The sequence below is a fragment of the Macaca fascicularis genome, chromosome 7 (assembly GCF_037993035.2).
Source record: "Macaca fascicularis isolate 582-1 chromosome 7, T2T-MFA8v1.1".
NCBI classification, from domain to species: Eukaryota; Metazoa; Chordata; class Mammalia; order Primates; family Cercopithecidae; genus Macaca; species Macaca fascicularis.
The window spans coordinates 22,137,917-22,163,875 of NC_088381.1; the positions used below are offsets into that span (position 1 = coordinate 22,137,917).

The window sequence follows — 25,959 nt, forward strand, 5'->3', positions numbered from 1 at the left end:
CAGGCTGGAGTGCAGTGGCTCGATCTTGGCTCACCGCAACCTCTGCCTCCTGGGTTCAAGCGATTTTCCTGCCTCAGCCTCCTGAGTAGCTGGGATTACAGGCACGCAGCCCAAGATATTTCTTAATTATCTTTGTATTCCATGGTGTGGTGCCTGGTCTATCTATAGTTTATTGTGAGGGCTGGCAAGTCTGAAATTTGTAGGGCAAGCCAACAGCTGAAAACCCAGGGAGGAGTCGATGTTGTAGTTTGAGTCCAAAGGCGGTCTGGAGGCAGAATTTCCTCTTCCCTGGGGATCTCAGTCTTTTTCTCTTAAAGCCTTCAACTGCTTGGATGAGGCCCCCACTATTATGGAGGACAATCTCCTTCACTCTAAGTCTACTGAATTAAATTTAATCTCATTTAAAAATACTTTCACAGCAACATCTAGACTGGTAGTTGGCCAGATACTGGGCACCATGGCCTATCCAAGTTCCCACATAAAATTAACATTCATAGTTGGTTTTCAATATGTATTTTGGGCTTGCATTGAATCTTGTAGCAAAGAGATATACATAGATTTTTTTTTTTTTTTTTTTTTTTTTTTTTTTTGAGACGGAGTCTCGCTCTGTCGCCCAAGCTGGAGTGCAGTGGCGCGATCCTGGCTCACTGCAAGCTCCGCCTCCTGGGTTCACGCCATTCTCCTGCCTCAGCCTCCCGAGTAGCTGGGACTACAGGCGCCCGCCACCGTGCCTGGCTCATTTTTTGTATTTTTAGTAGGGACGGGGTTTCACTGTGGTCTCGATCTCCTGACCTTGTGATCCGCCCGCCTCGGCCTCCCAAAGTGCTGGGATTACAGGCGTGAGCCACCGCACCCGGCCTGTGATATACATAGATTTTAAAAAGCTATAATGAAAAACTGGATTATATAAATGCCAAATAAAGAATATTACAATTAAAAAATTGAATTCCTGCAATTCAGACATTGCTAAGGAGCTTGTAATCCTTGGATAATATAAGCCACTGCTTCCATGCCTAATTATGTATTTAGTTAGACTAAAAAATAATGATAACAGGTCCTGAGATTTTAGAAATAAAATGAGCTCAGAGATAATGAGTGAACTGGAGGACACAAAAATAGATGCCATATCTGTTTAGATTTATATCTTCTCCATCAACTAGGGGCTGCTCAGGTCTTTTAAAAATAGCTTCAGAAAGAGGTGGGCAAATTGAGAGTAGGCTCAACAGATAATCCGGCTCTCAGACGTTTTAACACGACAAGGCACAAAAGGGGTAATGCTGCCATCTTGTGGTATTGTTCCCCTAGTTCTACAAATTCTAGTATTGTCTCAATTGATCTGATGAAGTTCAGCCGGCCTAGGCCTTTTTTCTTTTTTGAGACAGTCTTGCTCTGTTGCCCACACTAGAATGCAGTGGCGCGATCTTGGCTCACTGCAACCTCTGTCTCCCAGGTTCAAGTGACTCTTGTGCCTCAGGCTCCAAAGCAGCTGGGACTACAGATGCCCACCACCATCCCCAGCTAATTTTTTGTATTTTTAGTAGAGATGGGGTTTTGCCATGTTGGCCAGGCTGGTCTCGAATTCCTGGCCTCAAGTGATCCACCGGCCTCAGCCTCCCAAAGTGCTGGGATTACAGGTGTGAGCCACTGCTCCTGGCTGGCCTAAGCCTTTTTAACTATAGCTTTTTAGGCAAGTTAGGATTTTCTGTATTGTCTGAGCTTTGTTTAAACAGTGAGATGCTTGAAAGCAATCTATCTGAAACATTTTATAGGATTTAAGATATTTTCTAACTTTTTGAGTCTCCTAGTTTGATGTTAGGCTTGAGGTTTTGATCAATTAATGATCAATTCATCTGTCATCTATTAACAGTCATGCTCAGAATTGTCATTTAAGAAAAACATTCTGGTCCAAAGATCTTGCTGGGATCTTTGGGATCCCATGTATTTCCATGCTTTTATTCATCTGAGCCTGTGATGTCAGGCCTTAGCTGATTGGATATGGGGTGGATACCTGGCCCAAGAGTAGCCAACCCATGGGCTAGTCAGTGATGAACTGGTCTGGCCGGAGAAACTCTGCCTAGATGGAGACTGCAGGGAATCTCAATGGCTTAGTCAGTTACTGTCTTGGGAATATGCACTAGAATAGTTAGAGAGAGTCAGCCCTTTAGTAATTAAACAAGTGAGAGGGCACACAGATACTAACAGAGACTGGATGAGTATTAAGTGGAGATGAGTAGGGGATCGATGAACTTCTGATTCTGAAAGGGGACAAAGTAATCAGCTCCCTCAAAATGCCTTGGATCCTGAGCCAATTTGCCTGTATGGGCTCTTTGAGACTTGAGCACTAGACTTTTCTTGGGTTCCCATGGGATTTGATTCCTAGGCTAAGGTTCTTGTTTTCCACATTTTCACAAACATTTTTACCATACTGTAACTATAAGCATATCACTGTCTTTTAGGTTATTCTAGTAAGTTATATTTTTCAAAATGTTTTAATGTATATTATTGACTTTAATAATAAGGATCCTACTTAGCAGTTTATATATTTCCATGTCTGCTGATCCAGGAATTCAAGGACGAAGATATCAATGACCAGCACAGAGATGTAATCTTGCTCTCGGCCACACACCTGAGTGTTTCCCTTATTTCGTTGCTGGGTGTTTCCCTTATTTTGTCCAATTTCTTTTCTTATTCTCATATTTGGCTGGATTTCTAATACCAGATCTACATCAGCTCCTTCTTAAACCTAAAATTCAGAGCCCCAGCTCTGTTGAGCAGCTATTGTATTCCAGTTGCTTTATACATGTTATCTCATAACAGCAACCTTAGGAGGTAACTACTGTTATTACCATTTTACAGATGAGAAAGCTGAGACACGTTGCATCTGATAACTGCCCAGGATCACACGGGTATAAGTGGTGGGGCTGGGATTTGATTTCTGGAAAGAGGTGAGTTTTCTTAAGTGGGAGACCCTAGGAGTAGAGAGAGAAATTGACCTTAGGAGTTTTACTTTAAATATCTTGATAAAACTCTATCCATAATGGGGAATTATGGGGCCGCACCAATCTATCTGCTGTTTTTCTTTATCCAGTCTGATAATATTGGAAGAACAAAAGTGAAGGAGGCATGAGTTTCTCTGTTACGAGAGAGCCTAGTGGTGAGGATACACAGAACTGTTATTTTCCTGCAAGGTTGCTTTAATTCTAGACAACCACTAAAACTCCACACCTCTAGGGATAGAAATGAGCAACAGTGAGACTGGAACTGGGTGAGATTTGGCGCAGGAGCGTCTCCTTGAGATAACAATGCTGCTGATAGAAGGAAGGCAAAGCTGCTAGGAGAAATTAACAACTCCGGGATGGTTAGGACATTCCCGTTAAGGCGGGGCTATTTTGAAACATTTCATCCCCACCACCATCTGCAGAAATCTACCTTTGATGCTGCCTTCCTGGGCCTGCATTTCTGGGTCTGTAACCTACCACTCAGCTCCATCTATTTTGCACCGTTATCGCTTTGAAGAAAGAGCATAGCTAGTACTAGAAGCCAAATTTTTATCACTGGAGAAAGTTCGTTTCCCTTAGAGAAAAATGTACAGACAGGAGGTGATCCCTAAGACTCTTACTGGCATTACGTACTGCGACATCAATGGCTCTTGCTGCAGTTGCAGCTTCCAGGCACAATGCACTCATTGCAGGTGGGTTGTTTTTGGCCTTTAACCACCTCACAGCCTAGGCCTCAAGTGAGGAATCCTAAGATCTGTAAATTCACCCTCTCAGAATGGAGGAACAGGGAACAGACTGCCTCTGAGTCAGGGCAAGTACTTCTTTCCTGTTTGGATTACAAGTATAATAGCAGGGAGAGAGGAGGTGAGGCACACACAGATCACTTTGTCTCCATGCAGTCTGCCTGGGAGCGCTCTTATTCTACTGACTCAAAAGACACTCCTGAAAGCAGTGCTATCCTGAGCAGCAGCTTGTGCTACTTTACCAGTCAGACCTGTTATTAAAGATGCAGACTGGTGTTTAAATCAGGCTGTGTCACACCCATCCTGGGCTCCTATGGTGGCCAGGAGAATGTGCCTCACACACCTCCAGCCACAGGGAGCAAAATGGCCTAAGGGCTCCGGTGCTGTACTCTGAGACCTACCTGCATTTGCACCCAGGCATGCTTCCTACACAGGCCACTCCGAGCAAATAGTTAAGGCTGGCAGGGATACTAAGACAGGCCCATTCCTGGAAGACACGGGGCTTCTCTGACTTTGGTTGAAGGACTCTGTATTAGCTTTCCTGAAGCTCTGCTTGGTAGTTTAATGCTTTTCCCCAACCCTCCTTTTCTTCTTCACTCAGGCAGATAGTACAGATAAGAATAAAGAGGCTGAAGGAAGTGGACGTGTTCGAAGGGCTATATTATATAAGGCCGGGCCAGGCACAGCGGCTTACACATGTAATCCCAGCACTTTGAGAGTCTGCGACTGGTGGACTGCCTGAGCTCATCAGGAGTTCGAGACCAGCCTGGGCAACACAGTGAATCCCCATCTCTAGTTTTGTAATAAGATATTATATTTATTTTAAAATTCAAAAATATATAAGGCCAAAAGACCTACCAGAGAATATGTCCCATGAGAAGGCACACAAGATACACCATTCTCCCAGCCATCAAAATGTACTGATGAGAAGGGCACCAACATCGCTAAGAAGTTCTGCAGGCTGGGACGATGGTAAGAGTGGCGGTTACAATCTGAGCTTGTCAGCATCTGTGGGCATGATGGGGCCAGGAGGTGGCACTTAACTGCCAGAAGCCAGGAGGCTTTAATTGCCTTACCCACCAAAAGGCAGGGTTTGAGGGGCAATCACTGGGCTTTACCAGCAGGGGGTTGTGGAAATGGTTAATGGAGCATAGTGTCTCTTTTGAACTTAGAAGCAAAATAGGCAGACAGTCAACAAGGATGCTTTTAGCATCTATGACGGGGTCAACAAACTGTTCAGGTAAAGGGCTAAATATTTCAGACTTTGCAAGTCATATGCTTTTTGTGGCAACCGCTCAGCTCAGCTGTTGTAGCACAAGAGCAACCATGATGATGGCCTTATCTCCATTTTAACAACGACAAAATTTAGGTGTAAAGAATTGCCCCAAACCCAATTTGAGACTAGATTTCTGAGAAAGACTTGATTTTAGATCCAGTACTTTTCTTATGTCCTAGGAGACCTTTCTGGGTGGAGTCTAAGCTTGCCTGAACCACACCCCTCCCTGCTCTCCAGTACTCTAATAATACATGTATTTAGCAGAACCTTTTGTGGCACTAGGACTGAGTATTATTATTATTATTCTTGAGACAAGGTCTAGCTCTGTTGCCCAGGCTGGAGTGCAGTGGCATGATCTCGGCTTACTGCAACCTGTGCCTCCCAGACTCAAGTGATTCTCATGTCTCAGCCTCCTGAGTAGCTGGGATTACAGGCATGTGCCAGCACACCTGGCAATTTTTTCTTTCTTTCTTTTTCTTTTTTTGTATTTTTAGTAGAGTGGGGTTTCATCATGTTGCTCAGGCTGGTCTTGAACTCCTGGCCTCAAGTGATCTGCCTACCTTGGCCTCCCAAAGTGCTGGGATTACAGGCATGAGCCACTGTGCCCGGCCAATTTTCACTATTATACCACTTTGTTTATATATGTAGAAAACAGTATATGATAAGAAGATCTTATATTTGTGGAGCCTATAGTAGACAGCTTTCTCCCCCAATCCGCTGCTGCTAGTATTCAATCTCCCTTTCCATTTTTTGAAGGAATACCCATCATAATAGTTCTGGCAGAAGTAAGAGGGCCAAGTACATTCTCTCCCTGCTCTGACAGCTACAATGCTGGCCTTTGACATACAGTTGGTCAACTGGAAACTCCCACTGAGAACTTTCACTTTCACTCTCTTTATATTTGTGTCAATCATTCTAGAGTAATTTGTGATGACGTGGGAGCATCCTGTGGGTAGCCGGGCTGTTTCTGCTAAAACAAGGTGTACTTTCTGCTTTTTGATTCTCCAGAGCTGTCCTCATTCCTGTGTACTTCTCCTCCCATCATTACCCATCATTTTGATGGTTCTGTGAATCCTTGAGAGCCTTTTAATGTCCCCCCATTTTTCCTTTTTTTTTGAGACGGAGTCTCGCTCTGTCGCCCAGTCTGGAGTGCAGTGGCGTGATTTTGGCTCACCGCAAACTCCACCTCAGGGTGCAAGCAATTCTCTGCCTCAGCCTCCTGAGCAGCTGGGATTATAGGCACCTGCTACCACGCCTGGCTAATTTTTGTATTTTTAGTGGAGACAGAGTTTCACCATCTTGGCCAAGCTGGTTTTGATCTCCTGACCTCGTGATCCACCCGCCTCGGCCTCCCAAAGTGCTGGGATTACAGGCGTGAGCCACCGTGCCCAGCCTAATGTCCCTTTTCTACTTAAAGCATCCAGAGCTGGTTTCTTTCTTGCAACCGAGAATGCTGATTGAGATAGAACCTCCATATACATTAGTGCTTCTTGTCTGAAAACAACAACAACAACAACAACAACAACAATAACTTGACCTTCAATGACACAGATGAGGAAACTCCATGGCAGTTTTGGTTATTATTTGATAAGCAGATTAGCTGTGAGGAAAACAGCATGTTTGGGAGGTGTTGGGGATGTCTGTTAAAAGCAAGGCATAAAACACAAGTATTATGATGTAATATGGTTTGGCTGTGTCCACATCCAAATATTAACTTGAATTGTAGCTCCCAGAATTCCCACGTGTTATGGGAGGGACTCAGGGTGAGATAATTGAATCATGGGTGCTGGTCTCTCCCATGCTATTCTCATGATTGTGAGTTAGTCTCATGAGATCTGATGGGTTTATCAGGGGTTTCTGCTTTTGCTTCTTCCTCATTTTCTCTTGCTGCCACCATGTAAGAAGTACCTTTTGCCTCCCTCCATGATTCTGAGGCCTCCCCAGCCACGTGGAACTGTAAGTCCAATTAAACCTCTTTTTCTTCCCAGTCTTGGGTATGTCTTTATCAGCAGTGTGAAAACAAACTAACACACCCTGTTCATCTGCCTATCTGGTTCTGAGGCTGCCTTATGGTTTGGCAGGATGAAACACCATGTGATGCTTGCTCCCTGATGCATAGCAGGAACTCATTCCCAGCTCTCCCACAAGTCTCATTGCAGCTGTGAAGCCTTGGCTAGGTTACTGTCCCAGCTAGGGAGGGTTTGCTGGGGAGGCTAGGGTATGAGCTGTTTCTCTAGCTACTCACCCAGGAAGTGTTTGCTGCAGGGAAGGGATGAGGGTGGGGCTTGCTGATCAGGCAGGAAGGACAGTACAGGAGGATCAGCCTCTTTGCTCTGATCTTCCTCCTGAGCCTTCCCTTTCTTGTGATAAGGATCCCTTTCACTCTTCCGTTCGCTATTTCCACCCGTTCCTGTTGCCAGCCCTTTCTGCCCATGTGCCTGCAGATCTTCCCAGAGCCCTGGTTTGGATTTGTGTTCCTTCTCCCGGATGTTCTTGAATTGGGGTGTGTTCCTCTTAGTGCTAGCTCCTCCTATCACTTCCCACCCTTTAATGATTCTTCTTTCAGTTTCCCATATCCCCAACTGCACTTTCATTCCTCTGCAAACTTCACATGGGTAGGAATCAAGTCTGATTTTTTTCAACAGTGTATGCCTAGACAGCAGGCACAGGGCTAGTTGGACACAGAAGGCGAGGACTCAGAGAATATCCATCAGATGAAAGAATGACTGCAAGAGTGAGTGAGTCAACTCTCAGTCCCCTTCCTTTTCTGATGGGCAAGTTACAACTTCTGTTCTCCTTTGAAGTGTTCTCTTTTGCACTGGAAGGAGGGTTGTTGAGTGAGATAGTAGAACAAATACACTGGAGGCTCTCAGCATGTGGGATATGGTCAGGACATCTCCCTCCCTCTCTTCCTCCCCTTCCTTCCCTCCCTCCTTCCCTCCCTCCCTCTCTCCCTCCTTCCCTCCCTCCCTCCCTCCCTCCTTCCCTCCCTCCCTCCCTCCCTCCCTCCCTTCCTTCCTTTCTTTTTTAATGGAATCTCAGTCTGTTACCCAGGCTAGAGTGCAGTGGCACGATCTTGGCTCACTGCAACCTTCGCCTGCTGGGTTCAAGCAATTCTCCTGCCTCAGCCTCCTGAGTAGCTGGGACTACAGGCACGTGCCACAATGCCCAGCTAATTTTTTTGTATTTTTAGTAGAGACAGAGTTTCACCATGCTGGCTAGGCTGGTCTCGAGCTCCTGACCTCGTGATCCGCCCGCCACAGCCTCCCAAAGTGCTAGGATTACAAGCATGAGCCACCGCACTCGGCCCAGGACATGTTTCTTAACTCTGAATCTGATTCTGCAGCCATTAGTCTCAAACCACCCAGCAGGCAGCACATCCCCTGTGACTCCTTCCTGCCTGCATCCTTCCCATTTAAACCAGGGCTTCTTGGCTTGGATGTGGAGGGTGATGGGACTGGGACGTGGGGTGAAGCATTTTGGAAATATGGGAGGGGACTTTTTATTTGTCATAAATTTGGGACAGAGTCTATTGGCATTTAGAGAGCGGGAACCAAGGAAGCCAACCTCCCGTGCTATGTGAACAGTGCCATGTAACAATGAACTGTCCTGGCCGGACATGGTGGCCCACTCCTCTAATCCTAGCATCTTGAGAGGCTGAGGCAGGAGGATGGCTTGAGCCCAGGAGTTCAAGACCAGCCTGGGCAATATAGTGAGGCCCCCATCTCTACAAAATATAAATAAATTCAGAAAAAAATTAGTTGGGCATGGTGGCACATGCCTGTGGTCTCAGTTACTTGGGAGGCTGAGGTGGGAGGACTGTTTGAGCTCCAGAGGTCAAGGCTGCAGTAAGCTGTTATTGCACCATTGCACTCAAATCTGGGTAGCAGAGTAAGACCCTGTCTCAATGAAAAAAAACCCAAAAAAACAAAAATACCAAAAACCCAGTTAACTGTCCAGAGTCCTGCACAATTTCTGGTATCCTGTGCCTTGTGCCAACATTCAAGTATGCAAAATCAATTTTTTTTGGTAAAGTTATTTAGGTTCTAGTTCAGATAATTATAAACATTAGGTATTTTGCATGGCTTTAATATACTAAAATTTCCAGGAATGGTTACATTGGAATAAAGGAAGGAAAGAGTATACTTTGTTTTGTTCAGAGCTTCTTTACCAGAGTTATTTGCCATTTCAAAAAATCATGTTGGCTGGGTGTGATGGCTCACACCTGTGATCCCAGCACTTTAGGAGACCAAGGTGGGTGGATCACTTGGTCAGGAGTTCAAGACCAGCCTGGCCAACATGATGAAACCCTGTCTCTATTAAAAATACAAAAATTAGCCATGGGTAGTGGTGGATGCCTGTAGTCCCAGCTACTCGGGAGGCTGAGGCAGGAGAATCACTTGAATCTGGGAGGCGGAGGTTGCAGTGAGCTGAGATCATGCCACTGCACTCCAGCCTGAACAAGGGAGTGAGACTTCGTCTCAAAAAAAAAAAAAAAAAAAAAAAAGAAAAGGAAATCATGTCACAGAAGCAATGCTGCAGATGGAATTGAGTTACCAATAAAAGTCTACAGTCTGTGTTTGTATTATATTGTTCATGATGATTTTGCCTAGACACAGTCAGTTCCTTTGATTAAAGATAGAAAGCATCAGTTGAAAACATTTTTAAAAATAATTCAAGCCAGGCATGGTGGTTCACGCCTGTAATCCCAGCACTTTGGGAGGCCCAGGAGGGCAGATCGCTTGAGGCCAGGAGTTTGAGACCAGCTCGGCCAAGATGGTGAAATCTCATCTCTACTGAAACATACAAAAATTAGCCGGGCATGGTGGCGCACACCTGTAGTCCCAGCTACTCGGGAGGCTGAGGCACGAGAGTTGGTTGAACCCATGAGGCAGAGGTTGCAGTGAGCCGAGATTGCTCTGCTCACTGCACTCCAGCCTGGGCCACACAGTGAGACTCTGTTTCAAAAAAAAAAAAAAAAAAAAAAAATATATATATATATATATATATATATATATATATATATATATTATTCAAAATTCATAAAACCAAGTAAGCCTAAAAGAAACTCAAACTTTCAAGGGTTGTTTTTTTGAAAGCTTCTAGCACTTGCACTTCTTAGGTTACGAGACTTTTGGGACACCCTGTATTTATTGTAAAAAGGGTTACTGAATCTGGTATGGGGGAGAACCACTCACTGACACTTTACATCCACCTGGAAAGAGCCACCAATTGAAAATGTCCAGTCATGAATATGGGACGGGACACTGTGGAGGCCAGTGGCTGGAAGCCAGCTTACCCCTGCCTGCGCGTTTTGAGGGAAGGGCTCCAGCGCATACCAAAGCTGAACCTCGGTCACCTTCTCTGTGGAATGAGCGCGGGAATACCTGTGTTTCTGGGCAGCTGTGGGAACCTGGTGAGAAGCCCAGGGCACATAGGAGGACCCAGTGGGAACAGCCAGGGCCTCTCTGCCCAGCGCCCCGCCTGCGCTTTTGCCTGCCCTGATTACAAAACGCTGTTGGCACCCAGGGGGCGGAAGCGTCAGGTGGCCTCGGTGTCCTCGCCTGTGCGCCCGAGGCTGCAGGGCCGCCCTTCAGGGCGCGCAAGGGGCGAGTCTGCACAGCCAGCAGCGCCCAAGGCCAGATGGACGCTTGTTCCTGGTTCTGTGCCCCGTGAGCGCTCAAAGCCCTGATGTGTGCACTGACCATGGTGCCAGGGCTGCGGCGCCAGGCGGGGCACGGCGGGACCTTTCGGGACCTTTCCTGGGGGGAGCCTCTCTTTCCCCGCCTCCAGCCTCCGCCTGGAGGGCGGGCGGGCGGGGCCCGGGTACAGGCCTTGAGACCCAGAAGGGAGCGGCGGTTTTTGCTGCGCCAACGCAGTGACGGAAGGCTCCGCTCACGCCTGGGTAAGAGGCATCGGCGGCCGATCTCTGGCCCTGGGCCAGTGGAGGGAGACTGGGGAGGGACAGTGCCTACCACTGAGGCTGTTTGTTGGCTTAACTCGGTTTCCGCAGCTGGGGCTCAGCAGACCCGGTGCGCCGCGCCCCAAACTTTGCTTCCTCAACTCCGGACACCCGCAGCTCTTGCTGCCCTTGTCCAGAACCCGGGTCTTGGGACTCGCTTCCTTCTCGGAGTGTCAGAGCCTCAGGGCCGCGGAGAGGCCAAGCCGAGAGGGGTTCTTAAAAACCGAAGTATCCGTGGTCTTGGTGTGTGGACATTTCTGGCGCCTTCCACCTGTTGATTGTCACTCGGCACCAGTGCTCGGCATCCGGGGACCAGGGACTGACAGTCATCCACCGACACTGCGCGTGGGACAGAGGGGCGCTCGAGGGGTCGGCTGCAGCTGAAACCTGAAGGGGAGAGGATTTAGGGCACCTGCTGAACAGGAATTGGCGGAAAGGGAGAAAGGGTCTTCTGGTGGAATCTGGGCTCATTTCCTTTCCTCTTCATCTGTCTCTTTTATTTATGGTAATTCTAACCTGGCTTTTTGCTCAAAGACACTGTGCAGAGCCCCTGGCTTTGCCTGGGCTGCCCGTTGCTATAATGCAGGGCTCTGGTCCATTTTTGTGCTGTGTACCCCTTTGGCATTTCTGGGAAGGTTAAAGACTCTTTCTCAGAATAATACTTTTTTTTTGAGACAGAGTCTCGCTCTGTCGCCTAGGCTGGAGTGCAGTGGCGCGATCTTGGCTCACTGCAACCTCCATCTCCCTGGTTCAAGCGATTCTCCTGCCTCAGCCTCCCGAGTAGCTGGGACTACAGGCCCAGGCCAGCAAACCTGGCTAATTTTGATATTTTTAGTAGAGGCGGGTTTCATCGTGTTGTCCAGCTGGTCTCGAACTCCTGGCCTCAAGTGATCCGCACACTTTGGCCTCCCAAAATGCTGGGATTACACGAGTGAGCCACTAGGCCGGACCAGAACAATGCTTTTTTAAAGATATAAAACAAAAGGAGGAGTATTATAAAGGAAACCAATTGCAAAACACTTGTCAAAACGTTAAAAGAATTTATGCTATAGTAATATATATGTCTTTAAAACAAGGTTATTAAATAACAAGATCTAGCAGTGGATCAGTTACCATAATTTTGAAGTAGTAAAGAAAATAAACAATATTTCAAGATATAGGTAACACTTGTAATATAAGAAAATATCTGTTATTTATTTATTTATTTGAGACGGAGTCTTTCTCTGTAACCAGGCTGGAGTGCAGTGGCGTGGTCTTGGCTTGCCACAAGCTCCGCCTCCCGGGTTCAAGCGATTCTGCTGCCTCAGCCTCCAGAATAGATGGGACTACAGGCGCGTGCCACCATGCCCAGCTAATTTTTGTATTTTTAGTCGAGATGGGGTTTCACCATATTGGCCAGGATGGTCTCTCGATCTCTTGACCTCGTGATATGCCCGCCTTGGCCTCCCAAAGTGCTGGGATTACAGGCATGAGCCACTGTGCCTGGCCAATATCTGTGATTTCTATTGGTGACAAAGTCTTAGTACTGCCAATACTGCTGTAGTTTGTTGGCTACATACATAATTGAAGTAAATGTTAAATTTCAGTTAGATACTAGAGAAATAAAAGATGTACATATTAAATATCCGTAAAAATAAAGATGTAAAAAAATTTTCCCTCTACGTTCTTGGGTACAGGTTAGGATCCTCTGATAGTAGAAAGGGCTCTGACCAGATGACTTGGCTTCTGGGCTTGACACTTCCATTGATATTTCCAAGGTCCATTGTAACCTTGGCTTTTTTTTTTTTTTTTTTTTTTTTTTTTTTTTAGAGATTGTTTTGCTCTATCACCTACGCTGGAGTGCAGTGAGGCAATCTCCGCTCACTGCAGCCTCCTTGTGGGTTCCAGTGATTCGCCTGCCTCAGTATCCCTAGTAGCTGGGATTACACCAGCTGCCCACCACCACACCTGGCTAATTTTTGTATTTTTTGGTAGAGACAGGGTTTTACCATGTTGGGGAGACTGGTCTTGAATTGCTGACTTCAAGCGATCTGCCCTTCCCTGCTTCCCAAAGCAGCCACCACGCCCAACCTAACCTTGGCTTTTGAATTTCTTTGAGCCTCGGCTTCTTCATTGTACAGTGGAGATAATAACACCTTCCCAAGAATTTAAGGCACCCAGCACTGCACTTGGTATAGAGGGCTGAAGTAGGTACCATTTATCAGAACTTATCTGTATCCCTTCCCAAGCTTATGGCCTTATATCCCCAAGCCTGGGGAGGTACTCAATATTTATTGAATGAATAGTTGGGTTGGAAAGGGTTGCTTGTGACTAAGTCCAAAAAACCAAATTCGTTAAGGAGACAGCTCGTGGTTTGGGAAATGACTTTGTTTAAATTTGGGGCTTTTTTTTTTTTTTTTTTTTTTTTCTGGCTGGACAAATATATAAACACATCTGGAACGGGGGTGCTTGAAATGTCAGTCAGGGCCCAGGGTCTGTGTGTGCGTGTCTGCGTGGCTGGTGTTCTGCCAGTGAAAATGAAATTGAATGTTGAAAGGAAACTGGATTCCTTTGCAGAACAGTTTCTCCCCCATGTTGCCTGTGTCTAGCTTTGTTAATCCGATGTGTTGTAACACAGGAAATGTCTTATAAAGAATGGAGACAGATCCATGACAAGGCATTTCTGGGCATAGATGTACTTTTTTCTTCTCCTTTCACCTTTCCTTGCTCCACTGTCTACTATATAACTCCTCGTTGACTCTGAAGACTTGGTAAATAGGAGCAGTTTGGGTAGTTTATGAAAAGCTGCCCAGACCTGGCTTGAAGCCAACCAGTTGCTTTTTTGTTTTGTTTTGTTTTGTTTTTTGAGATGGAGTCTCACTCTGTTACCCAGGCTGGAGTGCAGTGGCATGATCTCAGCTCACTGCAACCTCCACCTCCTGGGTTCAAGTGATTCCCCTACGTCAGCCTCCTGAGTAGCTGGGACCACCACACTCGGCTAATTTTTGTATTTTTAGTAGAGACGGGGTTTCACCATGTTGGCCAGGCTGGTCTTGAACTCCTGACCTCGTGATCCACCCACCTCAGCCTCCCAAAGTGCTGGGATTACAGGCGTGAGCCACTGCGCTGGGCAACCAGTAGCTTCTTAATCCCAACCTTAAAAATCTTTGTAATCCCCAGATGTGGATGGTAATAATAATAAAGAAAAGTAGATCTAGCCAATCATCCCTGTGATTTACATTGAGAAAGTGCTAAATTGGGACAGGAGGTAGAGAACTTTGTGGAAAAAACAAAACAGAACAACCACCACAAAAAAACCCCCGGAAATTTAGAGCACACTGGGACTATCTATGTCTATAACTTTGGGAAGGGCAAATACTGGTGTTATGGACTCACCAAATTCATATATTGAAACCCTAATCCCCAGTATCTTAGAATGTGACTGTATTAGGAGATAGTGCCTTAGTCAGAAGTGGTGGTGAGCACCTGTAGTCCCAGCTACTTGGGAGGCTGAGGTGGGAGAACTGCTTGAGCTCAGAAGTTTGAGGCTAGCCTGGGCAACATAGCAAGACCTTGTCTCAATAAAAGAATAATTAGCCAGGCATGGTGGCTCACGCCTGTAATCCCAGCACTTTGGGAGGCCGAGGTGATCAGATCACTTGAGGCTGGGAGTTTGAGACTAGCCTAGCCAACATAGGGGAACCCCACCTCTACTAAAAATTCAAAAAATTAGCTGGTGGCGGGGGGTAGTGTGCATCTGTGATTCCAACTACTCAGGGGGTTGAGGCATGAGAATCGCTTGAACCCGAGAGGAGGAGGTTGCATTGAGCCAAGATCATCACACCACTGCATTCTAGCCTGGGCAACAGAGCAAGACTCTGTCTCAAAAAAAAAAAAAAAAAAAGAATAATTAAATTTAGATCATTAGAGTGGGGTCCTAATCAAATATGAATAGTATCCTTATAAGAAGAAGACTCGTCAGGAGCACATGTGCATAGAGAAAAGGCCATGCAAAGGCACAGTGAGAAGGTGGCCCTCTGCAGACTGGGGAGAGAGGTCCCAGGAGAAACCAGTCTCGTCAGCACCGAGGTCTTGGACTTTCAATCTCCAGAACTTTGAGAAAATAAATTTTTGTTCTAGACTTCATCTAGTCTATAGTGTTTTGTTATGGCAGCCCTAGCAAATTAATACAACTGGTTCTACCAAATGGACAATTGGTTTAAAAAAATGGCTACAACTGGGCACATCTCTTTTAAGTCATGATCCCGACATGTCCATCACTTGCTCTTAGGATCCCTTACCCCACCTAGGCAGAAGAGTCTCCCATGTACTTTCCTTCTACAGACACCCTGTGTAGTCCCTAGGATCCTGCCTGAGGTTGTTAAAGTCATATTCACCTTCATGATTTTGGTTGTTAGGAAGAGAGAAACTTGGCCTCTTCAGTAAGTGATGCAGGTTAGTTGTTGTGCCATGTACATAGTAAGTACTTTATAAATGCATGGTGGGTGATGGGTGATGATGTTGATGATCATCCTTGAATACCATGGGGTGACTCCCTTCTGATCATAATGAATCTCCATGTTTTGGCTCTAGCCCAGTCCTCAGGGAATTTTCATTCTGCCCAGCTGGGAACCAGCAGCTCTGACCCTAGCTACGTGAATGGAGAGAAAATGGCTTGTCTTTATCCTGGGACCAATTTCTGACTTCTGGGAGGGAGGGCTGCTTCTGGAAGTGGGGATTGTGGTGATTTCACTCTATGATAACTTTTTTATATCTTTGGCTATTTGTTCTAAGGTAGCCCATGATGTCTTTATAGGAAAATGATGCGTTTTAACAACCACCGTGTTTGCAGTATAGATTGTGAGAGCTTTTCAAGACAGTGCTGGTCTAGTAAATGTGGTTTCATGTTTTTGTGAGCACATAAATGATGCTTGAGATGGATGAGGGGCATCTGAGTTTGGAGGAAAGTCATGAGCCTTTCAAGGTCTAGGTGATGAAATCCAAGCTTGTTTTGAATCATTGAATAAGAAAGGTCTTTAATGGCAACTAGACACCTCCACTTATTTTATACTCAGGGAATGGACTCAAAATGGCTAAATGACTATCTCATGGTCTCACAATCTCCATTTCCTCACTTATATAAAATGGGAATAGTAATTCCCAGCTCTCTGGTTTTTGTGAGTAATTATGTAAAGTGCATAGCACAATGCCTGTCACATATCAAGACTTCCACAAATGATTTGGGGACTTGGGGGGAGAGATTGGGAGGAATGGTTTCCGTTCTAATTATGTTCCAGGCCTGCTTATTAAAGCCTTGTTATTCTTTGTCACAAAAATTCACATCTCGGGTCAATCTAAGGAGTTATTAGAACAAGTGTCCCCATTTGAAAGCCTGCTTGTGAACTTCTATTTTCCTTTTGTCGTTTAGAAGATAGCAAAGTTTTAGGGGATAGCAAAGTTTGATGCCACCCAGCCTGCTCCTTTATTCCATTGATGAAGAAAACATGGCCCCAAATGGGTCAGGATGAGCTGTACCTAGCACTCCCTGGGCTGTGGTCCTCGGTCTTTTGACTTTTGATATGCCCTCAGACAAAGCTTCACTGGGAATGGGTCAGTGTCATCTAGCTGGCCACAGGAGACATGTGAGCTGTCTACACCTCATTCTATCCCAACTATTAAAGGATTGAGTTTAGAGTCTCTCCAACTATGTTCAAATAGCAGATGTATACCTTGTAATTAAAGAGTGTTTTCTCATTATGGTAAGACCACACACACTGGATTCCAAGGAATGATATGCCTGAATGAAATGGCCAGTCCGGTTTACAGTGAACTTCTTGCATGTCAGATTCTGAGTGGAAATCCCAATGCTCCTGAGGCTGATGAGTAGTTTTAATGTGGTGATTTAACAAACTCAGGAAAACAAGTTGATCCCTGTTGTGTGACTGGGAGTACATTGATTCCACATCAGACTTCTTTTTCCAGTGAGTCGTGTCCTACAGTCTGCAGATGGGCACACACAGGCATATACAGACTAGGGAAGGAAACCTGAAAATTACCTGACCAGAGGCCAACTATGAGTGGTGGGGTTGAAGTAGAGCTAAGTTGTGCTTATTTATGTACTAGAACGTGAGAAGTCAGGCTCCCACTGGCTACAGCAAGCAGAAAAACAAGGTGTTCTTTTTTTTTTCTGTATAATTCAGTCAAAACTCTTAACTTTCAGTTGCAATAATCCAATTGACTGACATGTGTTTTCTTTCCTGGAATCTGAATGCAAGCATTTTCCTTGTGTAAATATAATTCTTGTTTTCTGCTTAGCAATTGTATTGGTTTGGTGAAATTGTCAGTTCTCTTGTTATAATGCATTCTCTGATTGTAAAAGAAGCATAGGCCAGGGAAATGTGTAGGACATTTCTCAGGAGCAAAGGGAGCCACTGTTTCATTGTAAAGTCCTCATTAGCAACTCTTAATCAGTAACTCTGTAAGGAAAATTCCTACAGTTTTGCCCTGAAGAGTGAGGGAACTAAAGAACCCCAGTGCGGCTCCAGTTCTTGAATCATCAGAGAGCTATATAGATTGTTCCTGTTTCCCGATGACTCAGTCCTGGCCCACTACTGGTGTACTTGCTTCACAGCTTAATATTTAAACAAATGTTTGGATTTATAACAGCTACAGAGGGAGAGTTTCAACATGGCCCTGCAGGGCTAAGTGAAGATTGCTCCATTTTCTTTATTTGTTAACAATATACTAATACAGTTCCTGAACACACAGGCAAGAATAATAACACTGTCATTACTCAAGAGGAGGTGTGCCAAGAGGAAGAGCACAGCTGCTATCCTTTCTCGGAACAGCACTCATTCAGTTTTCAAGGGGTGTGCTTTTCTTCTCTCTCACAGTGCCTTGGACCTTTACTCCACTTTGAATAATTCTAGTATGGCTACTTACGTCCTGTCTTCATTATATTCACCTGAACAAGTGGATATAATGTCATAGTTCACATTCTTCCTTCTTCTTTATCCCCTAGAGCTGATTGTCGCAAAAATGTCAATGTGTGTCTCACATTCACACCCTTCATCTCTGTTCCCTTTGCCCAGAGCCCGGCCTCACTGGTGCCTGAATTTCTGAAACAGCCACTTAATGGATCTTCATATTCCTGGTCTTTCCTTTTATAACAGATAGACTCTTCTTACCCGTCATTGACTCTGCAGTGCCTAGCACAATGCCTGGCATCTAGTAAACACTCAAAAATGCTGAACTCAACTGAATTGCTCCAATTCATCCTCTCAACTTCTCCTGGGGACTCTTTCTAAGTCTTTCAAAACCCAGCTTTATTTATTTATTTATTTATTTATTTTTGAGACAGAGTCTCGCTCTGTCGCCCAGGCTGGAGTGCAGTGGCCGGATCTCAGCTCACTGCAAGCTCCGCCTCCCGGGTTCACGCCATTCTCCTGCCTCAGCCTCCCGAGTAGCTGGGACTACAGGCGCCCGCCACCTCGCCTGGCTAGTTTTTTGCATTTTTTAGTAGAGACGGGGTTTCACCGTATTGGCCAGGATGGTCTCGATCTTCTGACCTCGTGATCCGCCCGTCTCGGCCTCCCAAAGTGCTGGGATTACAGGCTTGAGCCACTGCGCCCGGCCTAAACCCAGCTTTATTAAAACCTTCCAAGGGCTCTCACTGCCATTAGCGGTAACCACAGGCTTAAATGCACACCAGGGCTGAGTAGGTAACAAATGAACAACATAGGCTGAGTGGGGCTGGAGTGAACTGAAACCTTGTGCAGGGTGGAGAAGACCAATGACTGCTCAGCTCCAGCCAAGAGTTTCCATGTGAGAATGTGGGCTTAGTGTTAGAGGCCAAGAATCTGGAATATTTTTGGCGAGATTTCCAAATTTTTTAATGTTGATGCTGAATTAAAAATTCAAGGAAAGCACTGTGAGCCAAGTAAAACACGGCTCCGGCCTGCACTTGGCTTGCAGGTTGCTGCTTTGTGACCCCTAGATCAAATTGCCATTGTCTGGGATTAAGCTCTCAGACGTAAACTTTAGTAACACATGCCTAGCCAATCTTCTTTCTCCCTCTTCCCAGTGCGCTCGACTGCTCTCCTTTATATCCACAGTTAGGAGATTCTCATTGCAAGTGATTCTACTTTCAAAATCTTGAACCCAACTGTCCAAAAGTAGCCCAAACAGGTCCCTGCCATAACTTCCCTTTTTCTGCTCATATAATTCCTTTTTCTTCAGCTGCCTAGATGTCAGCTTTGGCTTTTTTTTTTCTTCCAGAAACCTTTCCCACATCTGCTGAAATTTTTCTCTCTTCCCAGCCTCTATCTTATCTGAATGTTTATTTGCATTTCTAATGCTCACACCTGGACCACTCCAATAGTCTCCTAACTGTTTGTGAAAATCAGCCTGTGTCAAACTGGTTTTGTTTCTCCTCCAACAGCAGGGTTAATTTGTTCCAACACCAGAAGTTTCTCCTACTCAAAGCTGCTCCTTTGTGCGATCACTTTCCAGAACTTTGTTTTCCGGTGTAAAGCCTCAATGCCCTAGCGAAAAGAGTGGGAGGGGGCCAGGCCTGGAGAAATTGCTGTCTCTCAGCATGCATCCTTATATATAGTAGGCGCTAAATGAATACTTGTGGAAACATTCTTCTTTTTTTGAGACAGAGTCTCACTCTGTCGCCCAGGCTGGAGTGCTGTGGTGCGATCTCGGCTCACTGCAACCTCTGCCTCCCAGGTTCAGGCAATTCTTCTGCCTCAGCCTCCCGAGTAGCTGGGACTACAAGTGCGTGCCACCACGCCCGGCTAATTTTTTGTATTTTTAGTAGAGACGGAGTTTCACTGTGTTAGCCAGGATGGTCTCAATCTCCTGACCTCATGATCCACCTGCCTCAGCCTCCCAAAGTGTTGGGATTACAGGTGTGAGCCACCGCGCCCAGGCTGGAAACATTCTTAAATAGCAGCAGAATTGTGACTATGCGGATTTCATGTAAGTCTGTTTCGTAAAGATGCACTTATATATTTAGCATAGCTAAATGTAAGTAATTTAATCCTATATCATTTGTGCAGGTAAAAATTCTCCTAAGAAAAATTCAGCTTAGATTATGTTTCCTGATTTTCACTTCTGCAAATTTAGCCACTGTGCGATTGAGACAAATTCAGTGTAGGTATAAACCTGAATTTGCACAGACTTATATGCTGCAGAAAACCTGTTTCTTACCTTCCTCTCCCAGCACTTCTGGCGGATGCCCTCCTTTATCAAGGTTAAATGGATAAAACAGATGTGAAGATTTTTCTTGGTAGAGAAGATATCTTAAGTTTCAATAGAATGGAGGATAGTATATGACAAAGGAAAGGAAGGCCACGTGCTGCTGCTTCTAGAGCGGTTACTGCATTAAAAACTCAAACTGTAACTATGTTATTTAGTTGCAAAAATTTAGCTCAATCACCCACATAATTGTAACATTCTTCGGTAATATGTAATTAAATTGCATTTTAGAGGTGGCGTCTTTTTTTTTTTTTTTTCCTTTTTAAGACAGAGTCTTGCTCTGTTGCCCAGGCTGGAGTGCAGTGGCAGGATCTTGGCTCACTGCAAGCTCCGCCTCCCGGGTTCAAGTGTGTCTCCTGACTCAGCCTCCTGAGTAGCTGGGGTTACAGGCACCTACCATCATGCCTGGCTAGTTTTTGTATTTTTTAGAGAGAAGGTTTCACCATGTTGGCCAGGCCGGTCTTGAACTCCTGACCTCAAGTGATCCACCTGCCTTGGCCTCCCAAAGTGCTGGGATTAGGAGAATTTTTATTAGGAGAATTTTTACCTGCATAAGCCACCGCGCCTGGCTTAAATTGCATTTTAAATGCCACCTGACAGTTTAGTGCATATGTGAGGAGAAGGAGCTGAGCAAAAATTTGTTAAACATGTAAAAGCTTCTGTCTGACTGAATAGTTAGCACATGCATTTTAATCTAGATATATTAAAATGTACCTGGGATTTGTTTTAATCAAGTATGGTGAGGCCAACAGATCAGGAGGTGACTGCCATGAAGGAAGAAGCTCTTACTCACAGTTCCCTAGAATCAGGAGGCATAACACCCCACATGGGGCCATAGGGGAAAGCACCTGTGTAGGTCAGGGGGCAGAAAAAGTGACGGGAAAGAACAGGCGAAAGACGGTATTGGGAGGCCGGAGAAAGGGCTGACCAGGTTTGAGATGGGCTAGTTTGAATAATTTTAGAGTGCTCCAGGGTGCATGAGCTGCCTGTAGTCGTATTTGTCTGATGCCTGGCCCTGGAATAATCAGGGCAGAGGAAAATTGCCTCCTGGAGTGTAAAAGCCAGATAGAGGAGCTGGTTCAGAATATGGCTCTGGATTGGTTGGTTTACACATCAAAGGTGTGGTCATAGGCAAGTCAGGCAAGCCTTTTACCATCTCTCAGAATGAGTTAGTTGTGGGAGGGGCAGTCTCTCTGGGATTAGCGAGGCCCCCAAATGTCAAACCATAAAAAAAATACAGGCAATGAAAAACAGAATTAATACAGCAGGACTCAGAATATTTACAGCAAGGGGAAACAGTCAGTTGCCTTCCCGGTTTCATGAAGTATCTAATGCAGTGCCATTGATATGTGCTGTAAATATTACTGGACCCATTACTTGCATGTATTTCAGATTAAGATGAGATCACACTAAGAATCTCATTTATGGGCTGTTCAGCATTTTCTTGGCGCCTGAAGTTGTGCTAATCAGGTGACAGTAACAATTTCCTTTCTGAGATATTTCCAGATTTAGACCTGCCTTCTTAGAGTTTAAGTCAGAGGGTGTGATGGTTAATTTTATGTTCCAGTTTGAGTAGGCTATGGGGTGCCGAGAAATTTGGTGAAACCGTATTCTGGGTGTGCCTGTGAGGGTGTTTCTGGATGAGAGTAACATTTGAATGGGTAGATTGAGCAAAGCAGATTGTCTTCCCCAATGTGGGTTGGCCTTATGCAATCAGCTGAAAGCCTGAATAGAACAAAAAGGCTAACATTCCCATGAATGAGAGACAATCAGCCCTCCCTGCCTGGGTATCTTGGAGCTGGGACATTGGATGTTCTCCTGCCTGGAGACTCAACTGAAACATGGCTTGTCCTGTGTCTTGAGCTGGTGTTGAGACTGAAACTGTACCATAGGCTCTCCCGGGTCTTCAGCTTGCTGACTACAGATCTGGGACTTAGCTTCCATAATCTTGTGAGTCAGTTTCCAGGAATGTCCTTCATGTAATAGGGAAATGATGATGTTTGTTTTGGTTGCCTCCCTTGTTCCTTTCACCTCCTCTAGTTAAATCTTGTTTTGACCCTTCATTGGCTGTGGGCGCAGGGAGCTTTCCCATGTTCCAGGAGGTAGCCAGGCTGTAACTAGCAAGCATTGCTATGTTTGTATTTCTGATAAATTTTCTAAAAGAGATCTCAGAACAAAGGGTCCTGACTCACCAAGGATCCAGGTATTTGTTGTGATTTACTTTCTTATTCAAAATACATATTAGATATGGTATCTAATTTTGTATTTGTAATTTTGGGTTATGAAACCCCAAATTTGAAGCACCAAATTATATAGGCTTCAATGCCCATAAAACCCAGATCTGCCCCTTCTTAGAAGCCTGCCCCTCTAGGAGACAGCATGTGGGGCCACCCAGGGATGCCGGACTCTTCTGTTCTGCCCCATCGCAGCAGAGGGGCCATCCCTGGAGCTGGAAGGTGCAGACTGGGAATTGCTCTCTCTCTGAATTGCTAGCTCCTGCTAATGCCTGCATTGCTGCTGCAAAGGATATTCAGAAAAAGTTCCTCGTCTGAAAAAGAATTCATGCTAGCTCTGGCCCTGCTGCTGATGCAGTGTGTGAAACCCTTGAGTGACCTCGCCTCTTAGAACCTCAGTTTCCCCATTTGTAAAGTGATATCAATACTTCCAGTGTGGGCTCTGGTTTGGGCCCTCTGAATTGTAAAGCTCTATGCACATGGGAGGATGTATGATTATAAGTTGTGTTGCTATTACTTGTATTGCTAATATCTTGCTATTATTGAAATATGTCCAAACCTTAACATTTCAGTGACTAAAGAGCAAAACCAGTGTTCACTCTGACATACTGTTTTTTTTATTTTCCATTCATTCACTCATTTTAAATTTTTATTGTGTAAACTTTCATCAAACATGTACAAAAATAGACTGCCACAAGGAACGCCCATATATATCCATCCACTGATTTCAAATTATTGCCAACTCATGGCCCATTTTGTTTCATCTACACCCCTACCCACTTATACCTCCTAAAATATTTTCAAGCACATTCTGAGTCATTTCAGCTATAAGAATCTCAGTGTATATTTCTCAAAGATAAAGACTCTTAAAAAATTAAATCAGTACTATTATTGTACCTTGCCCTTCTCTGCCAAAAAACTTAATTTCCTTCTTTTCAGTTTATTTAGTAAGCTAAAATTTAATAACAGGGAGGCTGACGCAGGTGAATCACCTGAGGTCGGGAGTTCGACACCAGCCTGGCCAACGTGGTGAAACTCTGTTTCTATTAAAAATATAAAAATCAGCTGGGTGTTGTGGTGGGCGCCTGTAATCCCAGCTACTCAGGAGGCTGAGATAGGAGAATCGCTTGAATCCGGAAGGAGGAGGTTGCAGTGAGCCGAGATCATGCCACTGCACTCCAGCCTGGACAACAGAGTGAAACTCTGTTAGAAAAAAACAAAATAAAACATATATTCACTCTCATCTCCCACCTCACTCCATGGGATTCAACCAAGCTACTTTAACTTTTTTTTTTTTTTTTGAGATAGAGTCTTGGTCTGTGGCCCAGGCTTGAGTGCAGTGAGGCAATCTCCACTCACTGCAACCTCCTCTTCCTGGATTCAAGTGATTCTCCTGCCTCAGCCTCCCTAGTAGCTGGGATTATAGGAGCACACCACCACACCTGGCTAATTTTTGTATTTTTAGTAGAGACAGGGTTTTTCCCTGTTGCCCAGGCTGGTCTCAAACTCCTGAGCTCAAGCAATGCACCCGCCTCGGCCTCCCAAAGTGCTGGGATTATTTTATTTTCACTCAAATTTAAAGTAGCTTGGGCCAGGCCTGGTGGCTCAGGCCTGTCAATCGCAGTACTTTGGGAGGCCGAGGCGGGTGGATCTCTTGAGGCCAGGAGTTTGAGACCAGCCTGGCCAACGTGGCGCAATCCTGTCTCTACTAAAAGTAGAAAAATTAGCTGGACTAAAAGTAGAAAAATTAGCTGGGCATTGTTGTGGGTGCCTGTAATCCCAGCTACTCCAGAGACTTGAGGCATGAGAATCGCTTAAGCCCAGGAGGCGGAGGCTGCAGTGAGTGGAGATCATGCTGCTGCACTCCAGCCTGGGCAACAGAGCGAGACTGTCTCAAAAACAAAATAAAATAATTTCAGCCAATAGGCATTTTTCCTGAATTATTAGTTTGAATTAAGTTCTGTTGCTTAGTCATGTGACCTTAGGCAAGTTCTCTATCTCTACTCAAACCCTCAATTTTATCATCTGTAAAATGGGAATTCTATTTATAAGGTTATGAGGAGTCTTTGAGACAGCACAAGCACAACTGGTAAACAAGAAATGTTAGTTATTATTTCGATGATAGTTTTTTTTCTTTGAGACGGAATCTTGCGCTGTTGCCAGACTGGAGTGCAGTGGCGCGATCTTGGCTCACTGCAACCTCTGCCTTCTGGGTTCAAGCGATTCTCATGCTTCAGCCTTCCCAGTAGCTGGGATAACAGGCATGCGCCACCACATCCAGATAATTTTCGTATTTTTAGGAGAGACAGGGATTCACCATGTTGGCCAGGATGGTCTCGATCTCCTGACCTCATGATCCACCTGCCTTGGCCTCCCAAAGTGCTGAGATTACAGGCATGAGCCACCACACCCGGCCAAAATAGGTTATTTTCCTACCAAATCCTGCCTTCTGGATGTGAAATAAGAAAACATTTGGTTAAGAGGTGTAAATAACGGATAATAGCATTAGGGCTGACTTAATTAATTAAATAGGCCCAGAAAGCCCAGGTGGGAGGATTTAGTTGAGGAGGAGGAGGAGTTTTCCAGCAGTCACTCCACCTGGGCACCAGGTGTAAGCCTGATCCGTGCTGTGTACACAGTGCTCACTGGTGCCCTGAGACAGGAAGCTACAGAGATCCAGACTGACAGCTCACAGTAAGCTTGGCTCGGGTCTGGCGGGAGGAACAGGGTAGGCGACAAGAGCTGGAGCCTGTTTGTTGTCTGTTTTCCTCTTTGATTTTGGAAGTGTTCTGCAAAGTGATCTGTTAAAGGTTGACCCTGTGGTTATTGAAACCCAAAGCAGAGTGGGCCCAGCCTGGCCTAGGCTTGAGAGGAGACAATTGTAAGTCAAAGACCCACTGTGTCCTCAAAAGCAAAAATAGCTGAAGAGTTGATGACAGTCCTTGGCTTGGTGGATCTTTCATTAAGAATGCTCTGAGTAATTCTTGCTTAGCCAGCAGCTCTGTTTGAACTCTGCCAGGTGCCCTGGCTGCTCACAAACCATGTCGTGTGACGTAAGATTAGGAAACTTTTGACACAGGCAGTCCGTATTGCTTGTCCAGGAAGAGCTGTAGTGGAAAGGTATGAAGTCCCAAAGACTTGTCCAGACCAGGTCTGGACCCAGGGGCCAGTGATGGAAGGTGGGGGTGCCCAGTCAGCTGTCTTATCTTTCAATCAACAGGGACTTTACTTTTCCAGTTAGACTGCGGTCATATCAAAGCATTCATTCCGATTCTTTGAAGGAGGGATGCAATCAATTTAGAATAGAGGAATATTAGTCTAACTTAAAAGCATAATACTATTTGATTATAAAATATGTATTGCATGTGCCATTTGGTACGTGAAAGTTAAATTTACTTTATTGATTTTTTTCTTTTTCTTTCTTTCTTTCTTTTTTTTTTTTTCAGAGTCTCATTCTGTTGCCCAGGCTGGAGTGCAGTGGCATGATCTCGGCTCACTGCAA

The 25,959-nt window shown here is 45.2% G+C and overlaps 1 protein-coding gene across 9 annotated transcripts in view; it reads left to right on the forward strand.

Annotated features, from left to right (window-relative positions):
- Positions 1–6,891: 6,891 nt before the first annotated feature.
- Positions 6,892–25,959, forward strand: part of SQOR (sulfide quinone oxidoreductase) — a 60,145-nt gene continuing 41,077 nt past the window's right edge. For 2 of the 9 annotated variants that reach the window (XM_045395399.3, XM_045395401.3), the window contains exon 1: positions 10,863–10,923. The gene's annotated coding sequence lies outside the window, so the exon portion shown is untranslated. Of the gene's footprint in view, positions 6,975–7,610; positions 7,757–10,329; positions 10,435–10,862; positions 10,924–25,094; positions 25,152–25,959 lie in introns of those variants that run through there. The other 7 variants (XM_073995752.1, XM_073995753.1, XM_073995751.1 and 4 more) reach the window with 7 other exon arrangements.